The following is an 18,508-nucleotide window of genomic DNA, read 5'->3' as shown; positions in this document are numbered from 1 at the left end:
ATTTTGGGGACTTTTCCTTTTAGTTTTTAATTTGCCTTTTGCTGTCACTTTTTAAATAGCTTTTTTTTTTTTCTTGTTTCATCAGTCTATCAATTAAGGGGTGTGGTTAATTGCTCACAGGTGCCTATTTAACTTGTTGTAGGACTCAGTCTGAGCGTGCTCAGTTTGAAGCTGTGGAGCTTGGTGTAAGTGGAGCTGGATTAAGTGGGAGTTAAAAACAAGTGTTAGAGTATACAAGTCTTGCTGTCTGTTGGTGTGTGTTGCTGTCTGTTGGTGTGTGTTGCTGTCTGTTGGTGTGTGTTGCTGTCTGTTGGTGTGTGTTTGCTGTCTGTTGGTGTGTGTTTGCTGTCTGGTGTTTGCTGGGTTGCATTTTGGGGACTTTTCCTTTTAGTTTTTAATTTGCCTTTTGCTGTCACTTTTTAAATAGCTTTTTTTTTTTTTTTCTTGTTTCATCAGTCTATCAATTAAGGGGTGTGGTTAATTGCTCCCAGGTGCCTATTTAACTTGTTGTAGGACTCAGTCTGAGCGTGCTCAGTTTGAAGCTGTGGAGCTTGGTGTAAGTGGAGCTGGATTAAGTGGGAGTTAAAAACAAGTGTTAGAGTATACAAGTCTTGCTGTCTGTTGGTGTGTGTTGCTGTCTGTTGGTGTGTGTTGCTGTCTGTTGGTGTGTGTTGCTGTCTGTTGGTGTGTGTTTGCTGTCTGTTGGTGTGTGTTTGCTGTCTGGTGTTTGCTGGGTTGCATTTTGGGGACTTTTCCTTTTAGTTTTTAATTTGCCTTTTGCTGTCACTTTTTAAATAGCTTTTTTTTTTTTTTTTCTTGTTTCATCAGTCTATCAATTAAGGGGTGTGGTTAATTGCTCCCAGGTGCCTATTTAACTTGTTGTAGGACTCAGTCTGAGCGTGCTCAGTTTGAAGCTGTGGAGCTTGGTGTAAGTGGAGCTGGATTAAGTGGGAGTTAAAAACAAGTGTTAGAGTATACAAGTCTTGCTGTCTGTTGGTGTGTGTTGCTGTCTGTTGGTGTGTGTTGCTGTCTGTTGGTGTGTGTTTGCTGTCTGTTGGTGTGTGTTTGCTGTCTGTTGGTGTGTGTTTGCTGTCTGATGTTTGCTGGGTTGCATTTTGGGGACTTTTCCTTTTAGTTTTTAATTTGCCTTTTGCTGTCACTTTTTAAATAGCTTTTTTTTTTTTTTTTTTTTTTCTTGTTTCATCAGTCTATCAATTAAGGGGTGTGGTTAATTGCTCACAGGTGCCTATTTAACTTGTTGTAGGACTCAGTCTGAGCGTGCTCAGTTTGAAGCTGTGGAGCTTGTTGTAAGTGGAGCTGGATTAAGTGGGAGTTAAAAACAAGTGTTAGAGTATACAAGTCTTGCTGTCTGTTGGTGTGTGTTGCTGTCTGTTGGTGTGTGTTTGCTGTCTGGTGTTTGCTGGGTTGCATTTTGGGGACTTTTCCTTTTAGTTTTTAATTTGCCTTTTGCTGTCACTTTTTAAATAGCTTTTTTTTTTTTTTTTTTTTTTCTTGTTTCATCAGTCTATCAATTAAGGGGTGTGGTTAATTGCTCACAGGTGCCTATTTAACTTGTTGTAGGACTCAGTCTGAGCATGCTCAGTTTGAAGCTGTGGAGCTTGGTGTAAGTGGAGCTGGATTAAGTGGGAGTTAAAAACAAGTGTTAGAGTATACAAGTCTTGCTGTCTGTTGGTGTGTGTTGCTGTCTGTTGGTGTGTGTTTGCTGTCTGGTGGTGTGTGTTTGCTGTCTGTTGGTGTGTGTTTGCTGTCTGTTGGTGTGTGTTTGCTGTCTGGTGTTTGCTGGGTTGCATTTTGGGGACTTTTCCTTTTAGTTTTTAATTTGCCTTTTGCTGTCACTTTTTAAATAGCTTTTTTTTTTTTTTTTTCTTGTTTCATCAGTCTATCAATTAAGGGGTGTGGTTAATTGCTCACAGGTGCCTATTTAACTTGTTGTAGGACTCAGTCTGAGCGTGCTCAGTTTGAAGCTGTGGAGCTTGGTGTAAGTGGAGCTGGATTAAGTGGGAGTTAAAAACAAGTGTTAGAGTATACAAGTCTTGCTGTCTGTTGGTGTGTGTTGCTGTCTGTTGGTGTGTGTTGCTGTCTGTTGGTGTGTGTTGCTGTCTGTTGGTGTGTGTTTGTTGTCTGTTGGTGTGTGTTTGTTGTCTGTTGGTGTGTGTTTGCTGGGTTGCATTTTTCTGTTGGTGTGTGTTTGCTGGGTTGCATTTTGGGGACTTTCCCTTTTAGTTTTTAATTTGCCTTTTGCTGTCACTTTTTAAATAGCTTTTTTTTTTTTTTCTTGTTTCATCAGTCTATCAATTAAGGGGTGTGGTTAATTGCTCACAGGTGCCTATTTAACTTGTTGTAGGACTCAGTCTGAGCGTGCTCAGTTTGAAGCTGTGGAGCTTGGTGTAAGTGGAGCTGGATTAAGTGGGAGTTAAAAGCAAGTGTTAGAGTATACAAGTCTTGCTGTCTGTTGGTGTGTGTTGCTGTCTGTTGGTGTGTGTTGCTGTCTGTTGGTGTGTGTTTGCTGTCTGTTGGTGTGTGTTTGCTGTCTGTTGGTGTGTGTTGCTGTCTGTTGGTGTGTGTTTGCTGTCTGTTGGTGTGTGTTTGCTGTCTGGTGTTTGCTGGGTTGCATTTTGGGGACTTTTCCTTTTAGTTTTTAATTTGCCTTTTGCTGTCACTTTTTAAATAGCTTTTTTTTTTTTTTTTTTTCTTGTTTCATCAGTCTATCAATTAAGGGGTGTGGTTAATTGCTCCCAGGTGCCTATTTAACTTGTTGTAGGACTCAGTCTGAGCGTGCTCAGTTTGAAGCTGTGGAGCTTGGTGTAAGTGGAGCTGGATTAAGTGGGAGTTAAAAACAAGTGTTAGAGTATACAAGTCTTGCTGTCTGTTGGTGTGTGTTGCTGTCTGTTGGTGTGTGTTTGCTGTCTGGTGTTTGCTGGGTTGCATTTTGGGGACTTTTCCTTTTAGTTTTTAATTTGCCTTTTGTTGTCACTTTTTAAATAGCTTTTTTTTTTTTTTTTTTTTCTTGTTTCATCAGTCTATCAATTAAGGGGTGTGGTTAATTGCTCACAGGTGCCTATTTAACTTGTTGTAGGACTCAGTCTGAGCGTGCTCAATTTGAAGCTGTGGAGCTTGGTGTAAGTGGAGCTGGATTAAGTGGGAGTTAAAAACAAGAGTTTAAAACAGGAGGTTATAACAGGGGTCATAGTACCTGTGTAGTGTGAGTATCTGAGTGTTGTCTGAGTAGTGTGTGTGGATCGTTAGTACTTGTGTATTGTGTACCTGTGTATTGTCTTGTCGTGTACCTGTGTATTGTCTTGAGTATTAGTGCCAGGAAGCTAGTTGTTAGGTAATTTGGACAGGGTAAAATCCCCAAATCCTCACCAAATTTAATAGGTACGATGCCCGGCGGGTGTGGAGAGGCGACTCTTTGTACATCTTGCCGCATGTATGTGTTCCTTGATCATCCGATCGAGGGCGAATACTGCTGTGCAAAATGTAAGCACATTGTTTCCCTGGAAGCCCAGGTTCTGAATCTGGGGAAGCAACTGTCAGCACTGAGAAGTCCCTCCATACTAAAGGTGAGCCAGGAACGTACACGGCAGGTGCCGGCAGGGGCCAGCACAGAGGCGGGTGGAGACAAAGAGGTGCAGGCACTAGCAAAGAGTAGATGGGTGACAGTCAGGAGGGGTAGAGGGGGAAGTGCCAGGGAGGCCGATCCAGGACTGGAGCATCCCAATAAGTACGCTCCATTGAGTGACATTGGGGTAACCAGTCAGGGACCAGCACTGCTGGAGATGAGGGACTCTCCTAGCTGCCAGGGGAAGAACTCCTCCAGTGAGAGTGGGGGGGCAGCAAAGGGAAAGGAAAGACAGATTCTGGTGGTAGGGGATTCAATTCTTAGAAGGACAGAGAGGGCAATCTGTAACCAAGACCTGAAGCGCCGAACAGTATGTTGTCTACCGGGCGCTCGGGTTCGGCACATCACGGATCTTGTGGACAGATTACTGGGAGGGGCTGGGGAAGACCCCGCTGTCATGGTGCACGTTGGCACCAATGACAAAGTCAGAGGCAGATGGAGTGTCCTAAAGAACGATTTTAGGGACTTAGGAGCTAAATTGAGGAAAAGGACCTCCAAGGTAGTGTTCTCAGGAATACTACCGGTACATCGAGCCACACCAGAGAGGCAGAGGGAGATTAGGGAAGTAAACAAGTGGCTAAAGAGCTGGTGTAGTAAGGAGGGGTTTGGGTTCCTGGAGGACTGGGCCGACTTCTCAGTCGGTAACCGGTACTATAGAAGGGACGGACTGCACCTAAATGAGGAGGGTGCAGATCTGCTGGGAATGAAGATGGCCAAAAATTTAGAGGGGTTTTTAAACTCGGCGATGGGGGGGAGGGTCCAGAGACAGTGATAGCCAGCGCGGAAGATATTCCAGAGGGTAGTATTGGGGGCATTAGTGGTAGGTTAACCAAAGCACAAAAACACAAGGTGAGTATAGTAGCAAGTCCAAGTTGCAATCTTGAAACACCCAATACGAGAACAATATGCGACCGGTCTAAACTATGTGGCATGTTCACCAATGCCAGGAGCCTGGCGGACAAGATGGGTGAACTAGAGATACTGTTGTACAAGGAGGATTTGGATTTTGTGGGAATTTCAGAGACCTGGTTCAACAGCTCTCATGATTGGCTGGCAAACATTCAAGGGTATACCCTATACCGCAAGGACAGAGAGGGTAAAAAAGGGGGAAGGGTATGCCTATATATCAAGAATAATGTACAAGTGAATGTGAGAGATGACATCACTGAGGGGGCTAGGGAGGAGGTGGAATCTTTATGGGTAGAGCTCCAAAGGGATGAAGCTAAGGGGAAAATAATACTGGGAGTATGCTATAGGCCCCCTAACCTGAGGGAGGAAGTGGAGACGGATCTCCTATCACAAATTGGATTAGCAGCAAGGATGGGAAGTGTTATCATAATGGGGGATTTTAATTATCCAGACATAGACTGGGCGGAGGGAACCGCGCATTCATTTAAGGCTCGCCAGTTCCTTAGTGTCTTGCAGGACAATTTTATGGGTCAGATGGTAGACGCACCAACTAGAAATAAAACATTACTAGATCTACTGATTACCAACAATACAGACCTGATAACAGATGTGGAAATACGGGGCAATTTAGGTAACAGCGATCACAGGTCAATTAGTTTCAGTATAAATCACACAAATAGGAGACATGAAGGGAACACAAAGACACTGAATTTCAAAAGAGCCAACTTCCCTAGACTACAAACCTTGCTAAAAGGCATAAATTGGGATAAAATATTAGGAACAAAGAATACGGAGGAGAGATGGGTTTGCTTTAAGAGCATATTAAATAAGGGCATTAGCCAATGTATCCCATTGGGTAATAAATTTAAAAGAGCGAACAAACATCCTGGATGGCTTAACTCCAATGTAAAAATGCATATAAAAGCAAAGGAGAAGGCCTTTAAAAAATACAAGGTTGAGGGATCATCCACAGCATTCAGAATTTATAAAGAATGCAATAAGAAATGTAAGGGTGCAATTAGGATGGCTAAGATAGAACATGAAAGACACATAGCGGAGGAGAGCAAAAAAAATCCCAAGAAATTCTTTAAGTATGTAAACAGTAAAAAAGGGAGGACAGACCATATTGGCACCATAAAGAATGAGGAAGGACATCTGGTTACAAAGGATGGGGAGATGGCAAAGGTATTGAATTTATTCTTCTCCTCAGTCTTCACGAGTGAATCGGGTGGCTTCAGTAACCAAAACTGCAGTGTTTATCCTCATGACACAACACAGGAAGCACCTACATGGTTAACAGAGGACGGAATTAAAATTAGACTTGAGAAACTTAACATTAATAAATCACCGGGACCAGATGGCTTGCATCCGAGGGTAATTAGGGAACTCAGTCAGGTGATTGCCAGACCGTTGTTCCTAATTTTTACAGACAGTCTATTGACTGGAATGGTACCAGCTGATTGGAGAAAAGCCAATGTAGCACCAATATTTAAAAAGGGCCCAAAAAACATCCCTGGGAATTACAGACCAGTTAGCCTAACATCAATAGTATGTAAACTCTTGGAGGGGATGATAAGGGACTATATACAAGATTTTAGTAATAAGAATGATATCATTAGCAGTAATCAGCATGGATTCATGAAGAATCGTTCTTGCCAAACCAATCTATTAACCTTCTATGAGGAGATGAGTTGCCATCTAGATAAAGGAAGGCCCGTAGACGTGGTGTATCTGGATTTTGCAAAAGCATTTGACACAGTTCCCCATAAACGTTTACTGTACAAAATAAGGTGCGTTGGCATGGACCATAGGGTGAGTACATGGATTGAAAACTGGCTACAAGGGCGTGTTCAGAGGGTGGTGATAAATGGGGAGTACTCAGAATGGTCAGGGGTGGGTAGTGGGGTTCCCCAGGGTTCTGTGCTGGGACCAATCCTATTTAATTTGTTCATAAACGACCTGGAGGATGGGATAAACAGTTCAATCTCGGTATTTGCAGACGATACTAAGCTAAGCAGGGCAATAACTTCTCCGCAGGATGTGGAAATCTTGCAAAAAGACCTGAACAAAATAATGGGGTGGGCGATTACGTGGCAAATGAGGTTCAATGTAGAAAAATGTAAAATAATGCATTTGGGTGGCAAAAATATGAATGCAATCTATACACTGGGGGGAGAACCTCTGGGGGAATCTAGGATGGAAAAGGACCTGGGGGTCCTAGTGGATGATAGGCTCAGCAATGGCATGCAATGCCAAGCTGCTGCTAATAAAGCAAACAGAATATTGGCATGCATTAAAAGGGGGATCAACTGTAGAGATAAAACGATAATTCTCCCGCTCTACAAGACTCTGGTCCGCCCGCACCTGGAGTATGCTGTCCAGTTCTGGGCACCAGTCCTCAGGAGGGACGTACTGGAAATGGAGCGAGTACAAAGAAGGGCAACAAAGCTAATAAAGGGTCTGGAGGATCTTAGTTATGAGGAAAGGTTGCGAGCACTGAACTTATTCTCTCTAGAGAAGAGACGCTTGAGAGGGGATATGATTTCAATTTACAAATACTGTACTGGTGACCCCACAGGGATAAAACTTTTTCGCAGAAGAGAGTTTAATAAGACTCGTGGCCACTCATTACAATTAGAAGAAAAGAGGTTTAACCTTAAACTACGTAGAGGGTTCTTTACTGTAAGAGCGGAAAGGATGTGGAATTCCCTTCCACAGGCGGTGGTCTCAGCGGGGAGCATTGATAGCTTCAAGAAACTATTAGATAATCACCTGAATGAACGCAATATACAGGGATATGTAATGTAATACTGACACATAATCACACACATAGGTTGGACTTGATGGACTTGTGTCTTTTTTCAACCTCACCTACTATGTAACTATATGTAACTATGTATAAGTTCGGGCCGAACTTTCGTTACTCGGACATTCAGCGAACAGCCGAACAAATGGGTCGTTTAAATGTTTGTTTGCCCCCCTTGAACCGACCACAATGCATTGTGGTGCTGAACAGTGCATTGCAAGCCCTGATTGGCTGAAGCAGTGAAAGCTTCAGCCAATCAGCGCACCGAGCACTGTCAGAGTCATGATTGGACACTGTCATCATGACTTTATCCGATCATGGCTCATTCCCGCCCCACAGTGTAAAAGTATTCTTTGGCAGTCATTTTCAGTGTGATTTCGGCGTGGAGAGAGATAGAACAGGGCTCTGTTCAGTGCTATTAGTTAGGGTGCTATTTTGCTTCAATTGTCACTGTAGAATATTAGTTTAGTGTCAGTTTAGGGATAGTGTGAGTGTAGTAGAGCTGCAGGATTCTGGCAAAAATGAGAATCACAATTTTTTTTTCTTAGAGTAAAGATCACAATTCTCTCATGATTCTCGCGGTGTAACATCTTCTTTCACATTATACAAAAAAGTGGGCTAACTTTACTGTTTAGTTTTTAGTTAAAGTGCATTTTTTTTCAAAAAAAAATTGCGTTTGAAAAACCGCTGTGCAAATACGATGTGACATAAAATATTGCAACAACCACCATTTTATTCTCTAGGGTCTCTGCTAAAAAAAAAAAAATATCGTGTTTGGGCACTCCAATGCCCTGTACACACGGTCGGATTTTCCGACGGAAAATGTGCGATCAGAGCGTGTTGTCGGAAATTTCGACCGTGTGTGGGCTCCATCGGACATTTTCCATTGGATTTTCTGACACACAAAGTTTAAGAGCAGGCTATAAAATTTTCAAATTCCAATTGTGTGTACACAAATCTGATGCACAAAGTGCCATGCATGCTCAGAATAAATGGAGACGAAGGCTATTGGCTACTGCCCCGTTTATAGTCCCGACGTACGTGTTTTACGTCACTGCGTTTAGAAGGATCGGATTTTCCGACAACTTTGTGTGACCGTGTGTATGCAAGACAAGTTTGAGCCAACATCCATCGGAAAAAATCCATGGATTTTGTTTTCGGAATGTCCGATCAATGTCCGACCGTGTGTACAAGGCACAAGTAATTTTTTAGCAGAAAATAATGATTTTTACTTGTAAGCAACAAATGTCAGAAAAGGTTTGGTCTTTAAATGGTTAAACTTCCCTCATCTACAAGCTGGAGTTCTTTCCTTTGTGTTGTAATTAAACTTGGCAGGCTGCCTGGAGTTTTTCTTCCAGCTGTGAGAACTCTCTGCACTTGTTAGAAAGATCGTGACATGCTATTTTGAAGATCGGGAAGGGAAAAAGATCGCAATTTCAATTCTTAATGATAAATCGTGCAGCTCTAAAGTGTAGTAAGGAGGACCATCATTCAGCTTTGCATAGTGTACAGCTAGAGTAGGGACAACTCAGATGGCGTCGCTACACTACCGTGAAACTGTTTCTTTCATACATACATTAGTGTAGAGTAGGGACAGCTCAGATAGTTTCTGTGTAATGTAGTGAGACCGTATCATTAATCTTTACATTAGTGTATTGCTAGAGTAGGGACAGTTCAGATAGCGTTACTGCCAGTTTAACGCCATTTACTTCTGTGTGCGTTACTGCCAGTTTAACACCATGTAGTTCTGTGTGTGTTACTGCCAGTTTAACGCCATATCGTTCTGTGCGTCACTGTACGTTTGGTGCATTATATTGTAGTATATTATAGTGTATCCGTGGAGTGTGTCTGTGTAGTGGGAGTACTCAAATCAAAGTGCACCAAACACCTCTTTACATTGATTAAAGGACATCTACATACATATTTCAACTTCTCCTTTACATTTGCTTATGAGCACCGCCCCCTCCCTCCCAATAATGTCTGGGAGGATAATAAGAAAAGGCAGACATTCCCTTGGCACTGTAAGATGGCCAGCAACAAATGTGTCCACAGGCAAAGGTGGACGTGGTGGTCAGTCTTCATGCAGGGCATCAGTTCCTCTGTTTAGTGAGTTTGCCCGTGCTATTCAGCCACAGCATGCAGAGGAGGTGGTGGACTGGCTTACTAAACCTTCCTCCTCCTCTGTCACGCAAACAGAGACAAGTGTGCAGTCCCCTGCAGTTGCCAGAGTGGATAAACCTGCCTCCTTTTCCACATCTATTCCTGCCATAGCCCCAACATCAGCCATTGAGGAGTCAGCTGAGTTATTTGACCACAGCGTCAGCCACTTGCTCCTTGATGGTGCCCAGCCATTACTGGATTCAGATGTTGGTTCTGAGGTTGAGGATGACAGGAACATGAGCCTAGAGAGAGGGGAGAACACTGGTAGACAAATTGGCATTCATGTTCCTCAAGCCACAGTGTATTGCCAAGTTGTCCCCAGTGGTAATAATGAAGATGGAGGAGATGATGATGATGATGAGGTCACTGATGCGACTTTGGTACCAGATAGAGCAGAGGAGGAAACTGAAGGTGAGGCGGCACAACCCCAAGGAGGCCGACATCAAGAAAGTAGAGAGCAGCCACCCCATTCCATCACATTCTGCAGCTGTTATCTCCTGGCCCACTTCCCAAAAGCTCAGCTGTCTGGGCCTTTTTCAGCAGATCGCGCTGTTGCTATCTGCAAACTGTGTCTTAGGCACATCAAACGTGGCAAAAACACCAACCATTTGGGTACTACATGCTTAACAAGGCATTTAACGTCCAGCCACTCAGCCCGTTGGCAAGAGCACCTAAAAGCCACACAAAAGGGGCACAATTCTGTCCCTCGTCCTTATCCACTTCAGTCTGCCTCTGCTATACCGAGTCATTACCTCTCAGCAGCCTCCACTGACAGGGATGAGGGTATATCACAGGGTGTCCCAGGTCCTATCAGCACATCTGCCAGTAGCACACCACCAGCTGTAGACTGTAGCTGGCAAATTTCTCTGCCCCATCTGCTGCAGCGGAAAAAAAAAAAATGCAGTCCTTGCCACCCGCATGCCCAGCGTCTAAATGCAAGCTTGTCAAGGCTGTTGGCTCTCCAACTTCTGCCTTTCAGCCTGGTGGATTCTGCCCCCTTTCCGTGAATTCGCACAATGGCAGGTTCCCAGTCGCTACTACTTTTCACATAAGGCCGTTCCATCTCTCTACCATCACGTGGAAGGGAATGTTCTGGCATTGTTGGGCAAGGCAGTCAGCCGTAAAATCCACCTTACTGCTGACACGTGGTCCAGCAAGCATGGACAGGGAGGATATATTTGGTTCACAGCACACTGGGTAACGCTGCTTGCAACTCGAAAGGATGCAGGACAGGGCTCGGGGCTGCAGCTTGTTGTACCCCACGTCCCCATACAGCTGGAGGTGATGATGCCAGACCTGTGAGCTCTACCCCCTCCTCCTCCCCCTCCTCCTCCATGCCCTCCTCTGCAGACTTGTCTTATGAACATCAATATTTAAGCGTTAAAACAGGGGCGAAAAGTGGCGCTAGATATGGTGATAACATAAAATGATATAGCAATTGGAATATAGGTATACATAAAATGTGTGTGTGAGTAAGCACACATAATATTAAAACATTTGTTAAAACATAATGTCTATAAATTATCCGAGATCTTGTATGATTAGCACCAGGAGGCAGCTCCCTTAGAGTGAAGCAATGGGCTCTGTGTAGAAATGGAAACTGAGGGGCGCCAGACTGACTGCAGTATAAATCATATGTTTAATAAAAACAAGTAGTAACTCACAGGTTAAATTAGATGAGTTCAGTATGCGGTGAAAATCGCCAGTCTTGGAGTCTCATAAACGTCCTATTTGGTGTCCTGTTTTCCCTTTGCAGCCTGGGGCACTGGTGTGATCTTACAGGGATCCAGAGGAGGCTGGGAACCAGAAAACGAAAAGCAGCAGGTCGTAACTTCACAGGAACAGGAAATGAGATAGTTGATGGTGTAGACCGAAGTGAATGTAAATACGAATAAAAAGTTTGCTGATTAATAGTGGATGATGATAATTTTATGAAGTTTGAAGAAATCGATCAAATAATTAATTGATTAAATACATAAATATACCTCAGATATAAAATTAATAAATTTGTATGAATAAATTAACTAAAATATGAATTAAGAAAATTATTATTAAATTATTAACAATTGGTAATCAAATACTATAAATTACAGTGAGTTAATAAAATGGTGAAAATGGAGGAAGGAAAGGAGTCTATGCTTGATATAATATTAAGGGTATATCTGTTATAAATTATGTCATGACCAAAAATACTTCTCAAAGGGATAAATCAAATCAAGTCTTCAAATAAATGGTTAATGTATAATGATGGTGGTACATATGTGTGCACACATATTCATACATGTACACAATACGATAACCGCACATGCATATACATACCCACATACGTGCAGTTGTAAACATGTACATGTGCTACAAACGCATATATACATGTGAGTATATGCAAAAGCAACTTTCTGTCCCAATACTCTCTAAAGGGAACACAATATTATACAAAAAAGAGTAGAGGGGGGGAACCCCTAAGCGTTCAAAGGGCTATTCCCAGAGTCAGGCTAAAAGGTGCCATGCAGTACTTCAGCTGGTGTGTTTAGGGGACAGGAACCACACCGGAGCAGAAATTCTTGCAGCTCTGCAGGGACAGGCCCAGAGGTGGTTCACACCATGCCAGCTGGAGCCAGGAATGGTGGTGTGCGATAATGGCTCAAACTTCCTGTCCACCCTTAGACAGGGAAAGTTGACACATTTGCCTTGCCTGGCACATGTTCTCAATTTGGTGATGCAGCTCTTCCTAAATACATACCCAGGGTTGCAAGATGTGCTAAGGCTGGCCAGAAGAGTCTGTAGCCATTTCAAGCGGTCATACACAGCCAATGCTCGGTTGGCTGAAATTTAGCGGGAAATCCACCTGCCTGTAAACCACCTGATTTGTGACATGCCCACCAAGTGGAACTCTACTTTGTTAATGCTGCAGCCGTTATACACGCAGCAGAGGGCCATCAACAAGTACCTTTGCGAATACAGCACAACGACAGGCTCAGGCCGCCTTGGCTTTTTTTTTCCACGCCAATGGCTGATTATTAAGGATGCATGCACTGTATTGTCACCATTTGAGGAGGCCACAAGGATGGTGAGCCGTGAAAGTGCATGCATCAGTGACACAATCCCTGTTGTGTTCCTGCTGGAGCAGACTATGCATGGCATTATGGACAGGGCATTGGAGGCAGATAAGCAGGAGGAAGAGGAGGACTTCCTTTCCTCTCAAGGCCCACTTTATCCAGACACCATCATTCCTATGTCACAGAACACACAGAAGGAGAGAGAGGAGGAGAATGAAGAGGAGGATTCTGTCTCTTTCATAGGCTTCGAAGAAGAGGAAGACATGCGTCAATCTGTAAGCGATGGCTTTTCAACCATAGGAACCTTGGGAGTAGTACGTGGCTGTCATCCTAAGTGACCCCAAGGAGTCTGCTTCTCAAGCCCCAGCAAATTTGAGGCACATGGACAAAGCCTGCGAAAGAACCCAAGGATACATAAAGGAGAAGGATGATTACTGGTTGGCAATCCTTCTTGACCACCGTTATAAGGGGAAGGTCTCAGAACTCAACCCAACCCCACAGAGTGTGAAGAAGATAAAATCTCTAGAGGACGTGCAAAAGAACCCAAGAATGGCATAAAGGAGAAGGATGATTACTGGTTGGCAATCCTTCTTGACCACCGTTATAAGGGGAAGGTCTCAGAACTCAACCCAACCCCACAGAGTGTGAAGAAGATAAAATCTCTAGAGGACGTGTTAAAGAGGATTTTATTGAACATTTTTCCTGACTCCATTAGGTTACAGTGTCCTGGAAAACATAGTTTTGAGTCTTCTGTTGGTCAAGAGGGGAGCGTTGGACAAGACATCCGCCTAAGTGAGGCATGTTGGTATTATTTTAGTCCTCGCCACCCAGGGCTGTCAGTTTTCACAGCCCATCAGCAGCATCTGCATCACATGGTGGACCACTGGCAGCCCGTCCATGAACCAGATCGAGACAGAAGTACAGTAAAATCACACTTGTTTATTAATAAAAATAAAAAGGTAAATAGAGTAAGCGTAGTCAAAGCATAGCCAGAGACCAGTAACCAGATCGGGTAATCAGTCAGCCAGAGTTCAGTAACCAGATAGGGTAATCAGCCAGGCCAGAAGTCAGGGATCCAAGTAGAGGAACAGCAAGCAGGATAAGGAGCCAGAAGGGATGTCAGCAAAGCCAGTCTTTAAACAGGAACGCAGGAGATGGTTTCTTGTGATGTGACCAAGGTGAAGGCAGGAATGAAGTGAGCTGGAGATCTTTAAGTGGGCAGGACTGACGAGCAGATCCACAACAGCTGGTTAACTGTGGAGAGAGATGAGAGCTGGCAAATGAACACCCTCAAAGCTAGGCAGCCTCAAGTCCTGCAGAGATTCCACATCCCAAAAAGACTTATTCAGTAACATCGGCATCAGAGGCTTCATAGCTGGTAATCCAGGACTTTTTTTTTTTTAATAAAAGTCAAATGGTCCACGGAGTCTGTGGATAGACACATTCTATGATCAGTAAGCCGGCTCAGAGAAGGAAGGGCTGAGCCATCCCTGACAGTGGCGCAGTCCATTGCGCCGGACAGCTTCCGCCCGCACCCGTAGTGTATCACTACGGCCGGGTGCTTTGTTCTCAGTGTGAGACCAGACGCCACTTCCGGTGGGCTACAAAAAGATGGCCGCCGCAAGGACAAATCCCTTTTTGTTCAGTGGAGAGGGGAGGCCCCTCTCCACTGAACACATGGAGAAAGCCGGGAACTAGCTGCTGCTGCTGAAGAGAACGGAGACAGATGCGGCATGAAGGAGGGCTGTGCTGATGGGGACACATGTGAGGAGGACTCTGCTCTGTTGATGAAGACACATGTGAAGGACAATTTTGCAGCTGATGATGGGGACACATGTGAGGAGGACTCTGCTGCTGATGGGGACACTAAGGAGGGACTCTGCTGCTGGGGGCACCTGATGTAAGGAGGGACTGTGCTGGGGGCACCTGATGGCAAGCGACGTGACAGGTGACACGCTCAGGGCTCCCACTGATTCTGCATTAAGGTGAGTTGAATGATTTCATTTTATATTACAATGCAATAATAGAAATAATGCGCTTAAATCATCCTGACACCATAACAACCATGGTGCCATGATGATTGAAGTGCTAACACCAGGTGTTGAGTATCTTTATCTGCTTTCTGGAATACACATATTTCTATTGTTGTGTAGGATCTGGGCCTGCTGTCCCTCCATCTCTCTCTCCCTCCCTCATTCATCTCAGACACTAACCATGCCCCCTTAGAGTCACACCCACTATTTCACCAAGTGGGAGGGGTCAAAAAGGGCAGGGTTTGGTGCCCCCATCCTAAAACTTCACCAGCCGCCACTGTGGTGGATGATTACCTCGGGGCCAAAACAGGGATGGAGCTTTCCAGCTGACGATCCACTGACTTACTGGGTCATGAGAATAGACCACTGGCCAGAACTTACCTAGTATGCTATTGAGTTGTTGGGCTGCACTGCATCCAGCGTTTTTTCAGAACGGGCATTCAGTGCTGCAGGAGGTTTTGTTACTGATCATAGAATGTGTCTATCCACAGACTCCGTGGACCATTTGACTTTTATTAAAAAAAAAAAAGTCCTGGATTACCAGCTATGAAGCCTCTGATGCCGATGTTACTGATTAAGTCTTTTTGGGATGTGGAATCTCTGCAGGACTTGAGGCTGCCTAGCTTTGAGGGTGTTCATTTAATCTGGAAGAATGTTTTTGGTATAGGTTTCATAGGCACAATTAACACCCAAAGACCAATTTTGCAGCACCTTTTTGACAGGTGCATATCATTGCAATTTTTTACAGCAAGGCCAATTTTTGATTTCATCAAGATTACCTCTATAGGGTTACGGTGGGAAGGGGCCACCCAAAGACCCACATTTTTACACACCCATTACTTCTATACAAAGTCAAAGTGACACCAGAATGTATCTAAAAAATCTCTAATCTAGTTCCCAGTGCACTACATTGTGGCCTCACCATACACACTGGCTCCCCAGCTGTTGCTGAGCAAAATAGAGGCAGCTTGCAGGGAAAAGGTAATTTTTTTGGCTTTATAAATGCAATTATTGCTGCAGCAGATTCTAGACATGGTACAGATCTGCCACTTTACAGGTAAACTAAAGGGACCCCCAGGCACTATATTGGAAGGAATTTGATTTTTAGGCTCTTATTTAAAAAAAAAAAAAAAAAAAAAAAAAAAACACTGCTCATTTAAAAAGTACATTTTTCACAAAAATTTTTTATTGATACATGTCCCCCAGGGCAGGACCTGGACTCCTACCCTGTTCCCCCAGGGCAGGACCTGGACTCCTACCCTGTTTCCCCAAAAATAAGACCTAGCGCAATTGTCAGTGATGGCTGCAATATAAGCCCTACCCCCCAAATAAGCCGTACCCTGTTTCCCAGAAAATAAGCCCTACCCTGAAAATAAGCCTTACAAGGACTTTAACTAGGGCTTATTTGGAAGGTAGGGCTTATATTTCAGCTATCACCGACAATCACGCTAGGTCTTATTTTCAGGGAAACAGGGTATAACCATTGTATGCCCAGTTACTTGCATATAAGCCTTCAAAATGGGCACTTTTGATTTTTGACGTTCCCATTGACTTTAATGGGGTTTGTTATTCGGGTCCCAATTTTGCGGTGTTCAAAAGTTTTGGTGCAAAACCGAACAGGGGTCCATGTGGCCCATCCCTAGTCATCATTACTTTCTCCAATCATGGCTCTGACACTGCTCTGTGCTCTTACTGGGCAAAGCTTTCATTGCTTCAGGGCTTCCAATGCACTGTGCTGCGACGCAGTGCATTATGGTCATTCGGTGGGCCAAACAGTCGAACGCCCTGATAATTCAGGTGTTCCAACAGCCAATGTTCAGCCTGAACTAATGCTCAGGCTGAACCGGTCGCCCAACTCTAGTAACCAATCAGCTTCCAGGTTTTATTGTTAAAGCATCATTGAACAAGCTGCAGTTAAAAGCTGATTGGTTACTATGCACAACTGCCCCAGATTCTGTGTGCGCTAATTTTAGCAGATCCCCCCCCCCCTTGAGAGGAGGGTCCTGAGCATGCATTTTCACAGAATACCTCCTGACAAAGAAGGTAGGGGCTACAGCATAGTCGTTTAAATAGGTGGGTAAGAGATGCCAGGAGATTGTATTATACCAGGCTCCCACTGCTTTTTTTATCCCCCTTACCTGTCATGTAGGGTTGTCTCCAGAAAACACACTTGTCTGTTCATCAAATTTAGCCTTGTACCACAAACTGAAGCCTGCCCCACCATATTCCCTTCTTTGTTTATCAGGAGCCGGCTATCTCTTCCATGTTCTTGTAGCCAGCCCCCAATGATGCCTCAACAGGTCCTCCTGCCAGCCGCTGTGTGTCCCTGCTCCTGCAGCCTCTTGATTTAATCTCTTGTCACTACCAGAAATGAAGAGGGGGATTTGGACTTTAAAATGAAGCACAATGAACTGCCTCCATCCCTGGTTTGGGTTGAGAATAAAGGGAAATTGGGACTTTAAATGAAGCAATTGGATAATGGAGGTAAAAAGCAATATAAAACTGTTTAATTGGTAACATGTATCTGAAGACAGTAAATATAATAATAAAAAAAAAAATTTTTTTTTTTTTTTTTAACCACACAGCGTGCACAAGGCATAAAAACAAAGTACATACATGTCAAGACATGATCATAATAGTAAATATATAAAATGGCATACAGATGCCGATGGCAACATGCCCGATACTGACATCTGTGCTCATATCATATGTGTACATCTACTAAATGTTATGCAAGTAGCATCATCAAGCATAATAATTCATAACTTACTATTGTTAGAATTATACACATTTAATATTTTGTTCCCAGATACCCCTGCTTCATGAGTAATACATCATGTTTTCCATATGGAGATTTGTTACATCCTGCAGTCCCTTACGCTGCCCGATGTTGCATCCCTATATATTTCCGCCTCAGCTCCCGTGACGAAATTATGCTCCCAGCCCACCTTATGCCAGTTACCACGCGCCGCATTCACTGTCTGTGTTGGTAAGTGTGGCTGGCTAACCACCTATATACACTAAATATCTATTTTCCTTGATATGTCTCCTCTATTTAGGAGTATGATTATATCCTCATATGTTTCATAGGAATTTGTCGCATCTGCTCCTGATGAGGACATATCCACGAAACACGTCGAGCTTTGTTTGATGCCACAGCTATACCTCATATGGAATGATACCTACTTACTATGTTCGATGCTACTTACATACCATTTAGTTGATACATATATCATGTGATCACAGATGTCAGTATCAGGCATGTTGCCGTCGGCATCTGTATGTCATGCCATTTTATATATTTACTATTATGATCATGTGTTGACATGTACGTACTTTTTTTTATTCATCATGTTTATGCCTTGTGCACACTCTGTATATATATGGAATTAATTTTTTTTACTGTCTTCAGATCCATATTGAACAATTTTATTTTGATTTTTCCTTCCACTATCCAATTGCTTCATTTAAAGTCCCAATTTCCCTTTATTCTCTTGTCACTACCAGGTCATATCACCTGAGACTGGTAGGAAGGGTTCCTGATCATCCTGAGCACTGCAATTGGCTGCACAGTGACAGTTTAGTCACAATTCTAGTGGTGCTGATTGAATGCCCACCCAGAATACCACAGGAATCCATATATGCAGAGGATGGGTGTTAAGTACCACCTGCCACATATGTGCCTAAAGCTGCTGTGAAGAGGTTAATCAAGAACTGTAGACCACAAGTCATAATAAGGTAAATACCCTCTGGTGAGTTCTTTGTAGGCACTGGTATGGGACTGAGCTATTAGGAGGGATTAACAAACAATTGTAGTTGAAAATGATCACAAAAAAGATACACATTTATACCTTTAGATACGTTTATTTGGACTTTTTGCTACATTGTCATATTTGATCAT

The 18,508-nt window shown here is 43.5% G+C and overlaps 2 protein-coding genes across 4 annotated transcripts in view; one reads left to right on the top strand and one right to left on the bottom strand.

Moving 5' to 3' along the window:
- LOC141148417 (demethylmenaquinone methyltransferase-like) overlaps positions 1-11,362 on the bottom strand; it is a 90,264-nt gene extending 78,902 nt beyond the window's left edge. For both annotated transcript variants that reach the window (XM_073635912.1, XM_073635911.1), the window contains exon 1: positions 11,183-11,362. The gene's annotated coding sequence lies outside the window, so the exon portion shown is untranslated. The remainder of the gene's footprint in view (positions 1-11,182) is intronic.
- LOC141148415 (uncharacterized) overlaps positions 1-18,508 on the top strand; it is a 332,754-nt gene that overhangs the window by 206,387 nt on the left and 107,859 nt on the right. The window lies entirely within an intron of this gene.

Source organism: Aquarana catesbeiana, linkage group LG06 (assembly GCF_042186555.1).
Source record: "Aquarana catesbeiana isolate 2022-GZ linkage group LG06, ASM4218655v1, whole genome shotgun sequence".
NCBI classification, from domain to species: Eukaryota; Metazoa; Chordata; class Amphibia; order Anura; family Ranidae; genus Aquarana; species Aquarana catesbeiana.
Note: the sequence above shows the minus strand (reverse complement) of the source record. Positions and strands in the feature narration are given on the sequence as shown.